This window comes from Botryllus schlosseri, chromosome 15, assembly GCF_051294905.1.
Source record: "Botryllus schlosseri isolate E-star chromosome 15, Bs_hap1, whole genome shotgun sequence".
In the NCBI taxonomy this organism is placed as follows: Eukaryota; Metazoa; Chordata; class Ascidiacea; order Stolidobranchia; family Styelidae; genus Botryllus; species Botryllus schlosseri.
In genome coordinates this window covers 6,720,903-6,734,229 of record NC_137250.1, presented here as the reverse complement: position 1 = coordinate 6,734,229, position 13,327 = coordinate 6,720,903, and positions in this window count along the sequence as shown.

Genomic DNA, 13,327 nt, shown 5'->3' with positions numbered 1-13,327 from the left:
GCCGGAAACCTTTGCAATAATACGGATCATCCGATGTTGTGGTTTTTGCAGCGGTTCAATTAGATTCTTGCAGGCAGCACCGCAGCAAAGAACTCCTTATTGTAACTTTGATTGGAATAGAGTTGAAGAGTATCAGCAGAAACGAAATCGGCAGGGAGTGACTAAGACGATCGCCTACTTCGTAATCCCTAGATCAAGGGTCGTGAGTCTATTGCTCTTCTGCTGATAAAATATGGCTCTTTAATAACTGTATAATTTTGCATGTTATTCTCATCTCATTCATCAATATCGACTCAAGCTCTTGCCGACTATGGTATAATGATTCTTGTGGTAGACGACACAAGTTTATGAGGTCAAAACAGTGACGCATCCTGGGAAGGGGGTAGGACCTCAGAAACTAAAAATCTTGAAATGTATGCCAACTATTCACTGCTGAAAATCGCACATTAATATCAGTTCGATCAGGGCCCCCCATCAGGCTGTAGTTAATTGCCGCTACTTAACAGCGAGATCTGTTGTACTGTTTAGTGAGTCAGCTTATAACGTTTCGCCGCGCCAAGCGCGAAAATCTTCTATAATTCATGAATGAATGGGTCAATATGATCGGGAATTGCATTACATATATAATTGCTATCAATTTTTTTAAATTTTCTCTCTGCTCACGTAATCCGATTTACTGGTAGAGCTGAGTGAGGTGTCTTGGGAAATGTAGGGGGCGTAATAGATAATAATGAAACAGCGTCGGGCGAACCAGTTGGTATATAATGACTTCGTTACATGATGTCATTTTGCGACCTTCTGTCTGCTATGTCAAAAGATGTTGAAATCATCGAAACGTGGTAAACTAAAAGACTCACATGATTTCAAATTGGTATTTCCTCCACTGGCAAATTATATTGTTCCCTTGCGGGATGTAATTTGTCTGTTGGGGTTCAGATTGCTTGTACACGAACATTCGTCGCCAGAAATTTAGCGCCTGTGGACAATAATTAGGCATATATGTGTCGAAAGTTTCGGTCAGCATAAGCCCAGTCTTTTTCGGCCAAGGTTTTCTCGCTGCCAGTTCTGGTTCACTTATTAATAAATAATTTTGGATATCCGTCGAGCTCGGGCCCCAAAATCGGGGGGGGGGGGGCGGCTTGGGGTACGGCAGTTACGGCCCTGTTACGGCCCTGTGCCCCTGTGGCCCAGTGCCTATTTGATTTTCCGATAATAACGCAAATATGCTATATTCACGTAATTTAGTGGGATACTTCGGACAAATCTAATCCGTCAAGTTCGATATACGAAGTTTACACAATTAAAGGAAAAAACGGTGTTGCTGTCAATATATCATCCAATATCATAACTCACTGTTCGCACTATTGCACGCCTTTAAATCTTGGATTTTACAACACGTTGATTAAACACAGAGGAAATCAGACCTGGCGACGCCTGTATGTCTAGCTAAGCTAGATTGTCCAATGCTTAATGCCCGTTGCAGGGCCAAACGTCGGACATCCTGTAGCATTGTGCGGCCGTTTATCATATCCGCGTATAAACAGAAATATGGTGCAAACGACGAATCACATGCAGTGAGCTTCGATTTAGTGCCATCATCATCATCATCGTGGCCCTGGAACTCCGACAATCAGCCTCGAATTTTCCATTGTTATGGAGATTGGCATTGGGACGCAACAATGCTGTCTGGCGAAACGAGAGAGTAGCTCAAGAGCAAAAGAGCCAGACAGCATTGTTGCGTCCCCATTCCAATCTCCATAACAATCGAAAATTCGAGGCTGACTGTGGGAGTTCCAGGGCCGCGAGCGGAATAAAATTTATATTTTCGTAATCAGTGCCGAGTCAGCTTTCGATTGATACCCGTTTTACCCAATTTAATGCTCGGCAAGCCGGTCAAAAATTTCATATTGGAGATTTCTCTCATCAACAGTCATAACGTTCCATACCATCAAACTATCTGTAAAGATTGCTAACATTCTAGTTTCATTGTGTGATTATGACGATAAGGGGGCACGAAATATTTCACTGTCATAAAGGGGGGGGGCGTGTCTAAAAAAGTTAGAGAATCAGTGGGCTAAAATAAATCTTAATATTTCAAAAATGGATGAACAGCAAAAAAAACTCTTTTGAAACCTGTGCTGAACCATTTCCTACATCACGGTCAGAGTTTTATTTTTAAATCTCTGACCAGTACCGAGGTTTGCTGCAACAATTGCAAAAAGAAATTGTCAAAGAACACCTCTCTGCCGAATCAATTACATGTTTAACAGTAATTATAATTGTAATTGTAATTAATACATGTTTAACATTAATTGTAATTGTATTTTGATATTTTTAGAATTGAGTAATTGTAATTGTATTGTAATTGAAACATGGAAGGGAGTAATTTTGATTGTAATTGAACTGAATTATTCTAATTGATCCAACTCTGTGCCATACCCACGGCGTAACGAGTCTTCAATTGTGACGAAACCGTCAATATGAATCATTGTGTATATGGCTCTTTCAGAAGTACAATGGAAAGTAAAGGGTCAATATGGCTCTTTTGATGGAAAAGGTTCCCGATCTCTGCCCTAGCTAGATGGAGAGTAGCTCTGGATATATCATGCTTATTCATCGCGAATGCGTGTAAGGAAGTCTAGTTTTCTAACCAGAGGTCTAAAGATGGAATATACCAAAGCTTATTTGATGCTATCTTCGAGCTCAAATGTCTTGCAGCGATAAAGTGCCTTAAAACCCGTTCAAAGTCGGATAACTCCGTTGTAGATGTCCCCGGCACTAACATAATTGCAAAAAGGGAAGTCAAATTGCTAGAAGAACCTCACCTGAACTTAAATGGACAAATATCTGAATATTATATGTGTAGAAAAAAATAACTTTTGAATTGTAAATTTTTTTCACATCCGGACCAATGTCTGTAACCGCACTTGATATCGGCTAAAACATATCTGCCTTGGTGTGTCCTTTTCCCACCGAAAAGCTGATGCCTAATAGTCCCGCAGCTACTGGCAGCATACACAAATACAGTAAGAATCAATCATGCAAATCATGCGTATTTTTATTTAGGTCTGATTTTGATTTATCAAGAGGCGGGCACTCCACAATCAAAAAAATACTTAAACTATATATCGTGCGAAGCGTGAAGAAAAATTTGAAATGGAATACATATGTTCGAAAATACTTATCCTTATATTAATTTACGAAAAATATTTGAGGGAGGGCCATGACTCCTTTCGCCCCCTCCTGGATCCCCCTGTGCCACGGAAGCCAATTGTTTCTCAACACGCGAAAAGGTCACTCTAGCCAAGGTGTCCGTACAATTTCCTGACAGTGGGTGGTGTACGTTCCTCTCTTGAGATTTTGTGACTTGGAAATTTCTCAATGTTCTCACCACGAAACTCAGACGATTTCTTGGTGATATCCGTCATCAATTACAACTTCCCTTATATATCCAAATTAAAAATAAAATTTAGCACCGGAACAGACCATCAGTTCTCTCTGAACAAGTGTGTCGATAGATCACGTTTCCTCTGATTTGAGTATCGAATTTAATCATAAATATTATATCCTGTAAATGCAGGTTTCGGTAAATTTTGATAGCAGAGTTTCTACTTCGCTTTTTGACCAGAAAGGAAACGAGTTATCACCAGAGGTGGTCAAAGTAGTCAAGAAAGCTAATCAAGTAGAAGTAGAAGTAGCGACAAAAAAATCTACTCAAGTACAAGTAGAAGTACTTCCATAAGCAACCTAAAACTACTTGAAGTAGAAGTAGAATTGACTGACTTTAAAAGTACTCAAGTAAGTAAGTAGTTGTGAAAACAATCCTAATTCGTTCACATGGATTGTAAAAAGGTACAAATTGAGCTATGCGAAAGGTGACGAGCTTGATTCATATTGATGCATACCAGCAGGTATCCAATTTTCGATGTCTTTTCCGGAAATTAAAGGCATTACTACACTTGCTTTTTTACTTCAACATGTATGTTCTCCAGGAAAAAGAACTGATATAAATTATAACTCAAAGTATACGATACTGGGAATTAAAAGTAAAATGTAAATGCTACTTCTAAAAGTGGAACTTGTAGCCTATTTCATGCCTTTAGTCAGGGTTATAATGATTTGACTCGAGTCATTTTCTTGAAAATGAAAAATGACTCGACTCGAGTCAATTTGTGTATTGACTCGACTTGTACTCGAGTCATTGCGCATGACTCGGAGTCCGAGTCTCGGACCAAGTCACATTGCTCGAGACTGGGTCTACCAAAACAGGCATTTCATTGTAATTTCGAAGAATACGAAAGTTATCAGATCACACGATAATTATTTTGTCTATCAGTACTAATACTTGAAAATGTTATCAGAAACTGTTATAAGTGAAGAAAATTAGCATATTGTACATGCGAACCATTCGATATCACCAAACAGAGTAATAAAAAGTGGGTTTAACAAGACTTAAACTGGAAACAGAGCAGTCAACACAATGACTTGGACTCGGACTCGAGATTGACTTGTGACTCGGAACCTTGTGCCTTGGTTACAACCCTGCCTTTATTCCAGAAAATTTCAAAGGTGATATGCTAATACAGCTCTAAAACTAAAAAAAAATCAGGGCCCACTTTTCCAGATTAGGACACGCCGTGGACATGCTAGACTACGATATGACAAGTAAATGCTAGATTGAGAAACATCGGTTTCAAACGTCATGGATTAGACATATATACTGTGATGAATTATTTCATATGGGCGAAGGACGACAATGTGGTGTAAACGGAACCACGCCAGCCCGCGACCTAAATGATTTTTACCCAAACTTTCGTGAAATCATACTGGTCACTCCGTATCCACTGTGCGCAAAGCGCGACGAAAATTCTTCGCTTTACTCAACTTTTATGAAAATTAAATGTTAATACTCCGTGAAAACAGCCCCAAAATTTCTCAGGTTATCTTCCTGATTGGAAGATTGAACTACTTCTACTAGACAAACTGAAAATAGCGAAAAGTAAGTAAGTAGATCACAAAATATTACGAAGTAGAAGTAGAAGTAGCAAAAATCATATCTACTTTTGTAAGTACCAGAAGTAGAGAAAAACTACTTGAGTACTTCGAAAAAGTAGAAGTACTTCGTTACTGACCACCTCTGGTTATCACACTCTATTCCAAGTGGAGTGGGGTGAACAGAACATCCGCCAAATTCCAGTTCGTTCTGAAAGATGATGAAAGTTTCGTCAACATAATTGAGACTGTAACAGATAAATAGCACAGGTATTATTCGTAGGCAGGCCCGTAACTGCTTGAAGGGGGCCCAAAATTATTTCGTGAATTAACATAAATTATATAGTATTTCTTTGTAAATATATGCTACTTTTTCAAAAAATTTTAATGTTGCCCAAAATTTCTTGATTTTCGGGTACCCTTCCCCCAACAAAAAATAATAATGATTTATAGAAATGGGCACTTCGGCGTTCGCCATTACCGCGCGACGACGCACCAAGACATATTTAGTTATAGGCCATGTTTGAAACATGCGACTCCAAGAACTAGAGCGATCAGCAGCGAGAAGACCTTGACCGAATAGGACTGCCCTTGTGCTGACCGAAAACTTCGATATATATACACTACATGTTTAATTGTCCGTAGGCGCCTAAATTGTTGGCGCCGAATGTTCCTGTCCGGGCGATGTGAACCCCACAACACAAATGCCATCCCACAAGGAAAAAATATTTGCCAGTAAATAAATACCAATTTGAAATCGTGTGCGTCTTTTAGTTTAGTAAGTTAGGGCGATTTCGATATCTTTTTACATAGCAGGAGGTCACGAAATAGCATCATATGACGAGGTCATTATACCAACGGGTCCGACCGAAGATGATCAATTATTATTAAGTGGTCCTACCTTTTCCAACACACGTCACTCAGCTCTACCGGTAAATCTAATTACGTGAACAGAGAGAGGATAAAAAAAGTGATAGCAGTATATATGCAATTCCTGAAAATATTGACTGATTCAATCATTAATTATATATTTTTTTGCGCTTCGTGCGTTTATGCGATATCAGGTAACTCACTAAACAGTACACCCAATGTAGCTGATAAGTAGGGCTGGGCACAATGATTCGAGTACTCGAATCTGAATCTAGTGTTAATTTTAATGATTCGAGTCGAGTAGTAAAAGACGATTTTTTCGAGTACTAAAATTATACGCTCCTCGCAAATGAAAGTTAATTTACTTACGAGAGTTATAGTTTTGATACTATTTTCCAATGAGGAAGCCTTAAAATGTTGATTGGCCGTATCGCAGCATACGAGACATAGTACAAAGCTAGGAACGTTACTGGAAATAACACATTTCCGAAGTCATGATCATCCCACAACATTGTCAAGAAGTGCAATGAAATCGGGATGGTCGAAAAAATACCAAAGTATCTTGAATGTGACGGATAAGAGGCATTATGTTCTTCGTGGTGGCATAAAAGGTACATATTTGAACTTTGACATAGTACACTAGGTTGTGACGTCATAATGAGTGATACTCGAATACTCGACTCGACTCGAAGCATTTTACGTGATTCAGAATAGAATCACCCAGGTAGGCCTACTCGATTTTGCCCAGCCCTACTGATAAGTGGAGGCAAAAAGCGGATAGCATATCTTTAGGGAGTCTGAGGGGCCAAGCCGCCCAGAAGTTCGGTTTATTAACCTATGGGGGGCCCAACATTTTTTTGAGGGGAGGGCTGACGAAGTGCTGTTACGGTCCTGTTCTTAGGCAGGCGCATTCATCGATACCAACCGAAATTTGGTAGCCTTTTCCCTTGATGGAGGCGAGTAAGAAAACCTATGAAGCATACGTCAGTCGGTGTAACGCCAGTCGTCTGCGAGAGTTATTAATCCTGGCGTCACCGTAACAGCACCTTTCCGCCCGCCTTGGGCCCCCATGGGGTGTTCAACCCATTTTCAAATGTACTGCGCCCGAGACCACCTTTTTCTATGATGAGAGAGAGAGAGAGCTATGATATTCTTTTTCGCCTGCACCATCGAGATGCTTTGACGACGGAGTTGCGATACGGCCCCATGAGGTCATCTAGTCTGCGCCCCCGTTTTTTTTCTCCTCCATGCTATCCGTGATTGCTGAGCGCCTAGCAGGATAGCTGCAGATACCATTTTTCGAGTCTTTGGTATGACCCGGCCGGGAATCGAACCCACGACCTACCGCTCGAGAAGCCGGACGCATAACCATTACCCTATCTCGCTGATGATTTCCCTACTAGTCAGCCTCAAGATTTTCGGGACCGCGATCTGACATATCAACCTCGCCTATCGACACCAGACATGGGGTAATCGCGATTAGTAATCGTAATCGATTACGACGATTACGGCATTTTCAATAATCGTAATCGCAATCGATTACATTCGAAAAAATTCCGAAGTAATCGTAATCGTAATCGACTACTTCCCATATCTAATCGATTTCTGTGTGAACCGATTACTTTTTATTTGTACAAGTACTATATGACATAAACTGAACATTCGTGAACAAGGAAGATGCATTATACCATGTTCATGATAGCACAAATGTCCGATTTTTAAATGCCATTGCTCATTATTACGTCAGAAGTAGGCTATTAGCTTTGCTAGTCATTGCGTAAGAAGAATCCACAGTAAATAGATATTCGATGTGATTGTAAGAACAACCGCCGTGCTGTATATCAGGTTAGCAACACGTTCCACACGCCAGTACCCCGCAGCAGGATAATTAATCACCACTCTACCGAGTATCTTGTGTATTAATGTTTGGTTATGCAAACGCAGTTTAACCATTGCTGCTTAGCGAGCAGTAGGCCTAAATGTAGTAGCCTACGTATACGTCGTACGTACACCGTGTAGTGATTTGAAATTTTGTACTCGTCAAATATAACATTGCGGTTTCCACAACGAAGCAATAAATATCAACAGCTGCTGATATATATCATAACCGAGCCGTTTCTCGTAGCGGCAGCTTGCAGTACATTATATGTATTAAATTGAAGACAGAATTTTATCTTTTCTTCATCTTCTTCTCATATGACTCTACTCGAAACAGGCGCCAATCGTTATTTCATAATTCTTTACTCAACATTGGGACCTGCCGCCATAGCCATGAGCTTATAAATCATGTTAGCGTGGGTTTAACTATAGAATCAGGACCAAAACAGCAATTCGTCCCCCAGTCCAAACGTTGGTCTTTGGCCGCCATAGGCTGATAGTTTTAAGTTGAAGACTGAATTTCGTCAATAATATCGGTTATTGCATTATATTATTATTAATTTTTATTCCTCTCTTTCTCTTTGCCCCTCGATGGTCAGATTTACCTGTAGAGCTGGGGGCACGTAATTCATAATTATAACGCCTGTTATCTTGTTATAATTACTTTAGCGCATGTTGTTCGTTCGTGACTTCCGGTCTGTTATATAATCAAAAGATAATGTTGTATCCCAAACGTAGCAGACTAAAAGAAAAACTTTCGTGAGACGAACACACAAATTGGATCATGTCTTTAATGCTCTGTGGGTGTACGGGGGGGGGGGGGGGGCATTTGCATTGTGGGCTCGGATTGGAAGGACCGGACCAGTAGTCACGCCCATCCAGCGCGGCTATTGACAATGGACACATGCCCTAAGTTTCGGCCAAAGTCTTTCTTTAGTAGCACACTTCGTGAAGTCGCGTGTTGGTCGAAATTGCATATGTCTTTTGGTGTGTCTTGTCGTGGCACGGTATTGACTGGAACCTAAATACCTATTGCTACAAAATAGGGTTGCATTTGAAACAAAATTAAATTTAAAGAGAGCATGTTTACAACAAGGCCCTTGTTTAAAACATGTTTTTTATTTTAATTTATTTTTATAAGCCATGACGTGACGAATGTGGATTGACATTGACAATTGAATATATAGGGTAAATATGGCTCCTTTGACGAAATATCCATATTGTAACTGTGGAAAGCATTTTTTTACACAATTACGGAATAATTTTACAACTTAAAAAATCACAATTTTTTTAAAGGTCAACTGCATCTTCAAAATGACTTCACCTTATTTCGTACATTATGTGGTTAGGAATATGAATAAAATAATGAAAATTGAAATTACCTGATAGTTTTCAAGTAATTTGAATTACAAATCGAAATTCCGGAAAACGGAAACGAAACCACCCAGCCGTGAAATGACGTCAAGTAGTTGACACAACAAAAGTCCTTGTTATTTCTGTTGGCTGTTAGGTGGGATTATTGCTTAGATTTGCTGTGGATTTGGGTCTTTGAGTGGGATCATGAAAGCTGTGAAGGAGATAATTCATAGAGTCAGATGTTATGTCGCGTATGGTTGGTCCAATACGCAATATGCCGTACCTACAATGCATTGACATCGCTGCCAAAACCCATCCATATACCGACAGGCGACCGGACGCCATTAAGACCAAAAGTGCGGACTTATAGACAACCAAAGGCAGAGTCATTTTCAAATGCGAATCACTAACAAGTATCTTGCTTCAATGAAGTATCCGAGATACGCAACACGCAAGAAAACTGACTACTGAACACGGGCAACTCTTGCCGACGTACTGCAGTAGTGCCGTTCATACTTTATTTCCACGCACCAGTAAAATTGTGGTAATGTCAGAGGAACGCACTTCTAAAGCTATTCAAAGTGTCCGAAATCGGTAAGTGAAAATGTACTGTGTCAGCTGTAGTTTTGTAAGAGTGTAACTAACCGCTTATAGTAGTATTGACTGTGGTATGGTAGTCATCGAAGTATTATTATTGTTTACACTCACGTGCATGTGCAAATAACTGAAAGATCAAAGAGTCTGCTACCGGCGGCGATTCTGAATGCGCATTGTATGTAGGTTGACAGTTAATGATTTAGGATTGATTCAGGATATGTTGAGGTACGAAATACATGATGAACAAACAACAGCTGCTTCACAAAACGTCTAAAGCCAGACGGCTTTATTGTGAAGAAAACTGCCGTAGCCTATATGCCTTGTTTTCAATGAGGGAAAGCATAGGCGCTTATGCAAATAGTGACAGATTGCTAGTTTCAGAAAGGTTATATCATCATTGAATACAAAGATAAAGCTTAACAATGACACTATAATTTGTGTGATCTTATTGGGCTCAGGTTGTAGTACATAATTGAAGTTTTGAATGCTCTAGGGATCGACTGAATCAGACGGTTTGGCACTTATCAGATGTTAACAGCAAATTGAATTCACTTGTAAGTGTTTTCAAAGTCCCAAATGATGCCGCAGAAACGAGGTTTAAATGCAAGCACAGACTATGCTTGATATGTTGTACAAACTATGCTGGATGCTATGCACTATGCGGCATTGTCTGTGCCTACCTTTACACCCCCTTTCTGTGCGATTAATAAGGACTTTGATATATCATGTCCAGCATAGTATGTGCTTACTTTTACACCTCTTTTCTGCGTCATCATCAAGGACTTTGACAACACTTGCAAGTGAATACATTTTGATGCAAGCATCTGAAAAGTGCCAAGCATAACCCGCTGATTCAGCCGATCCTTAGAGCTTTAAAAACTTCAACTATGTACTACCACCTGAGCCCAATAAGATCACACAAATTATAGTGTGATTGTTGAGCTTTATATTTGTATTCAATAATGATATATTCTTTCTGGAACTAGGAATCCGTCTCTACTTGCATAAGCGCCTATGTTTTCTCTCGTTGAAAACAAGGCATATAGGCTATGGCGGTTCCCTTCACAATAAAGCGGTCTGGCTTTAGACGTTTTGGTGAAGCAGCTGTTGTTTGTTCATCATGTATTTCGTACCTCAACATACCCTGAATTCAGGCGCGTATCCAGAGCGCGAAAAAGGGGGGGGGTTTGCGTTACGAAATTGGCTATTGTGACGTCATCATTACGATCACTCGTCTCCACACCATGGCGAATATTTAATATATTATAGTTTAATAATAAACAGAGATTTGCGGTGAGTGGGAGATGTACGAATACGATACGGACATTGCCTGAAAATCGCGTTTCTTTTACGGTATGATTGAAAGAAATTCGTAAATGCTCACATTTAGTCATGAGCCGGCAAACGCCGCCCGTCTTCAAGCGCCTAGTTCCAGTCAGAGATGCGCGTTTTTGTTGGGTTTTGACGATATTATGCGCACGGTCGGTAGTATCGCAGCGGACGAACAAGCGCGGAATAGGGCGGTAGCATAAACGAGGGCGATCGCCACAGAGAGGTGTGGTGTGAACAGTGTACGTCGTACACGAATGTGTGCTTTTCGATGGCTTTACTAGCCGTACGGCTGAGCGTGTAGTACGCGCGAAGATAATTAGACCTTAATTGCAAGCACGCAAGTCAGTCAACTTATACAGAGTACACACTGGGATAATAACTTGATCGACAGAGAAACTTGTCAGCCGATATAATTAGGTTAACTTTACTACTAGGCCTACTCAATTCTCCCGTTCAGCGACAACACAGGCCTGTATTTGGACGACAGCAAGCCCCCTAACAATCGAGAACGTGGATTGCTAGGCTTGTATTTTGAAATGTGAATGTCAATCCTAGGCCATTTCTCGCCAATAATCGCGAATGCAATGTGGATTTGAGAATAGCATTGTCGTACTGGTGCCGTCGTGTCTGCGTCTCGCTGATCAATCAACACGCCGCGTGCAATTCTTAATTAGGATTTCATGGCGAACAGGTGCAGCGAATTCGCGAGCGATGTTGATTGCCGACAACTTCGTCTTTCCAATTACGTATCGCGTCGGCCAATTAGATTAGATTTTCCTAAAATACGTCTCTCGTTTTTGCAAGGCGAGAGAGAAATCGAGGGAAGAAAGTTGAGAACGTCGGCAATTGCCACAGCTGAAATGTAGCTGAACAAGCGCAGAATTCGTATGGAATTAGCGAATTATAATGACCTATTTTATCCTTTCGACTAATTCGACGCATAATTCCAATATTTTGTAAGGGTGTTAGTCCCCTTAAATAACATTAAGACGCCATATTCGCCTTTTCATACGTAAAAACGAATATGTTAAACTAATAAATTAGCAAATATTAGAGGCTATATTTGACAGCAATTTTTATGATTTTGAAAAGGGGGGGTCTTCCGACCCCCTAAACCCCCCCCTGGATACGCCACTGCCTGAATTAATCCTAAATCATTATCTGTCAACCTACATTAAATGCGCTTTCAGAATAGCCGCCGGTAGCAGACTCCTTGATCACCTACACAGCAAGCTGCTGCTGTCGTGGTCATTGAAGCATAGCCGATTAGCCAATCAAGAGCCGTGGTTTCGTGATTGCTAGTCTTCTCGCCGTTCTATGGTCGGTGGCACGCCCATTCTTCGGCAGCTACTTTCAAACGCTTTGCACGAAATCTTAACGGCCTTCCTGTGAGCTTCTTTCAGGCTCAGTGTCGTTTTTTATCAATAATCTGTAGAATAAGACATTACAACGGAGGATTTGTAAGATTTTCCAAATTTTGGACAACCCTACTGAACACCTCTGGTAGTCATTATTAGCACTATATCGATTTAGGCTTTATCTTCGAAAACAAGTTTTCCAGGAAGAACAAAAGGTGTTACACGGAAGAGATACACGTTTTCAAACTCAAAATCATTCACTGATGAAGCTGTTTGAGCCGGAAAGCCTGCATGTCATGTCGGCAGACGGCAGCAAAAGTATAAGAGGATAATATCGATGATCCATAAAGATATCGTAATCTGTGTAGTTGTAGGCATACCTCTCGATATGTTGACATCTCAGTAGAGATGAAAAGGTACCACTATCACCATAACAGTTTAAATGTTAGGTACTGTGTAATATTATAACTGTTCAAAACACAAAACAACCCTATCAGATTTCATATGCATTTTTGTAGGATGCAGTTGGCAATCCTTCATTCTAATGAATCATTAAGATACAACATTTGGTACACTGCCTTCAATCTGACAACATTTGGTATACTGCCTTCGATCTGACTGTTACCAAAACTTTGTAATATTCTTTTACCTGTTCTAGATTACTTCAATGAAAATGTTGAAGCACTCATCAAAACAAGACCAGGAACGGCGGAGTTGACCAATTCTATTGAGATTGCTCATCCTCATTTGACTACCGTAAACCGGGGTAACTTTGGACAATTTTCAACAATTCCGCTTTGTATCTCGGAAATGCCGGGGTGTAGGGGAGGCAAGTTTTGTGTTTTTTATGGGTCATGGAGCATAGATTAGAATTACCTAATCCAAAATCTTCATGGTCAAAAATAAGTACCTTATTTTTGTAAATTATCCGTGTCCAAAGTTAT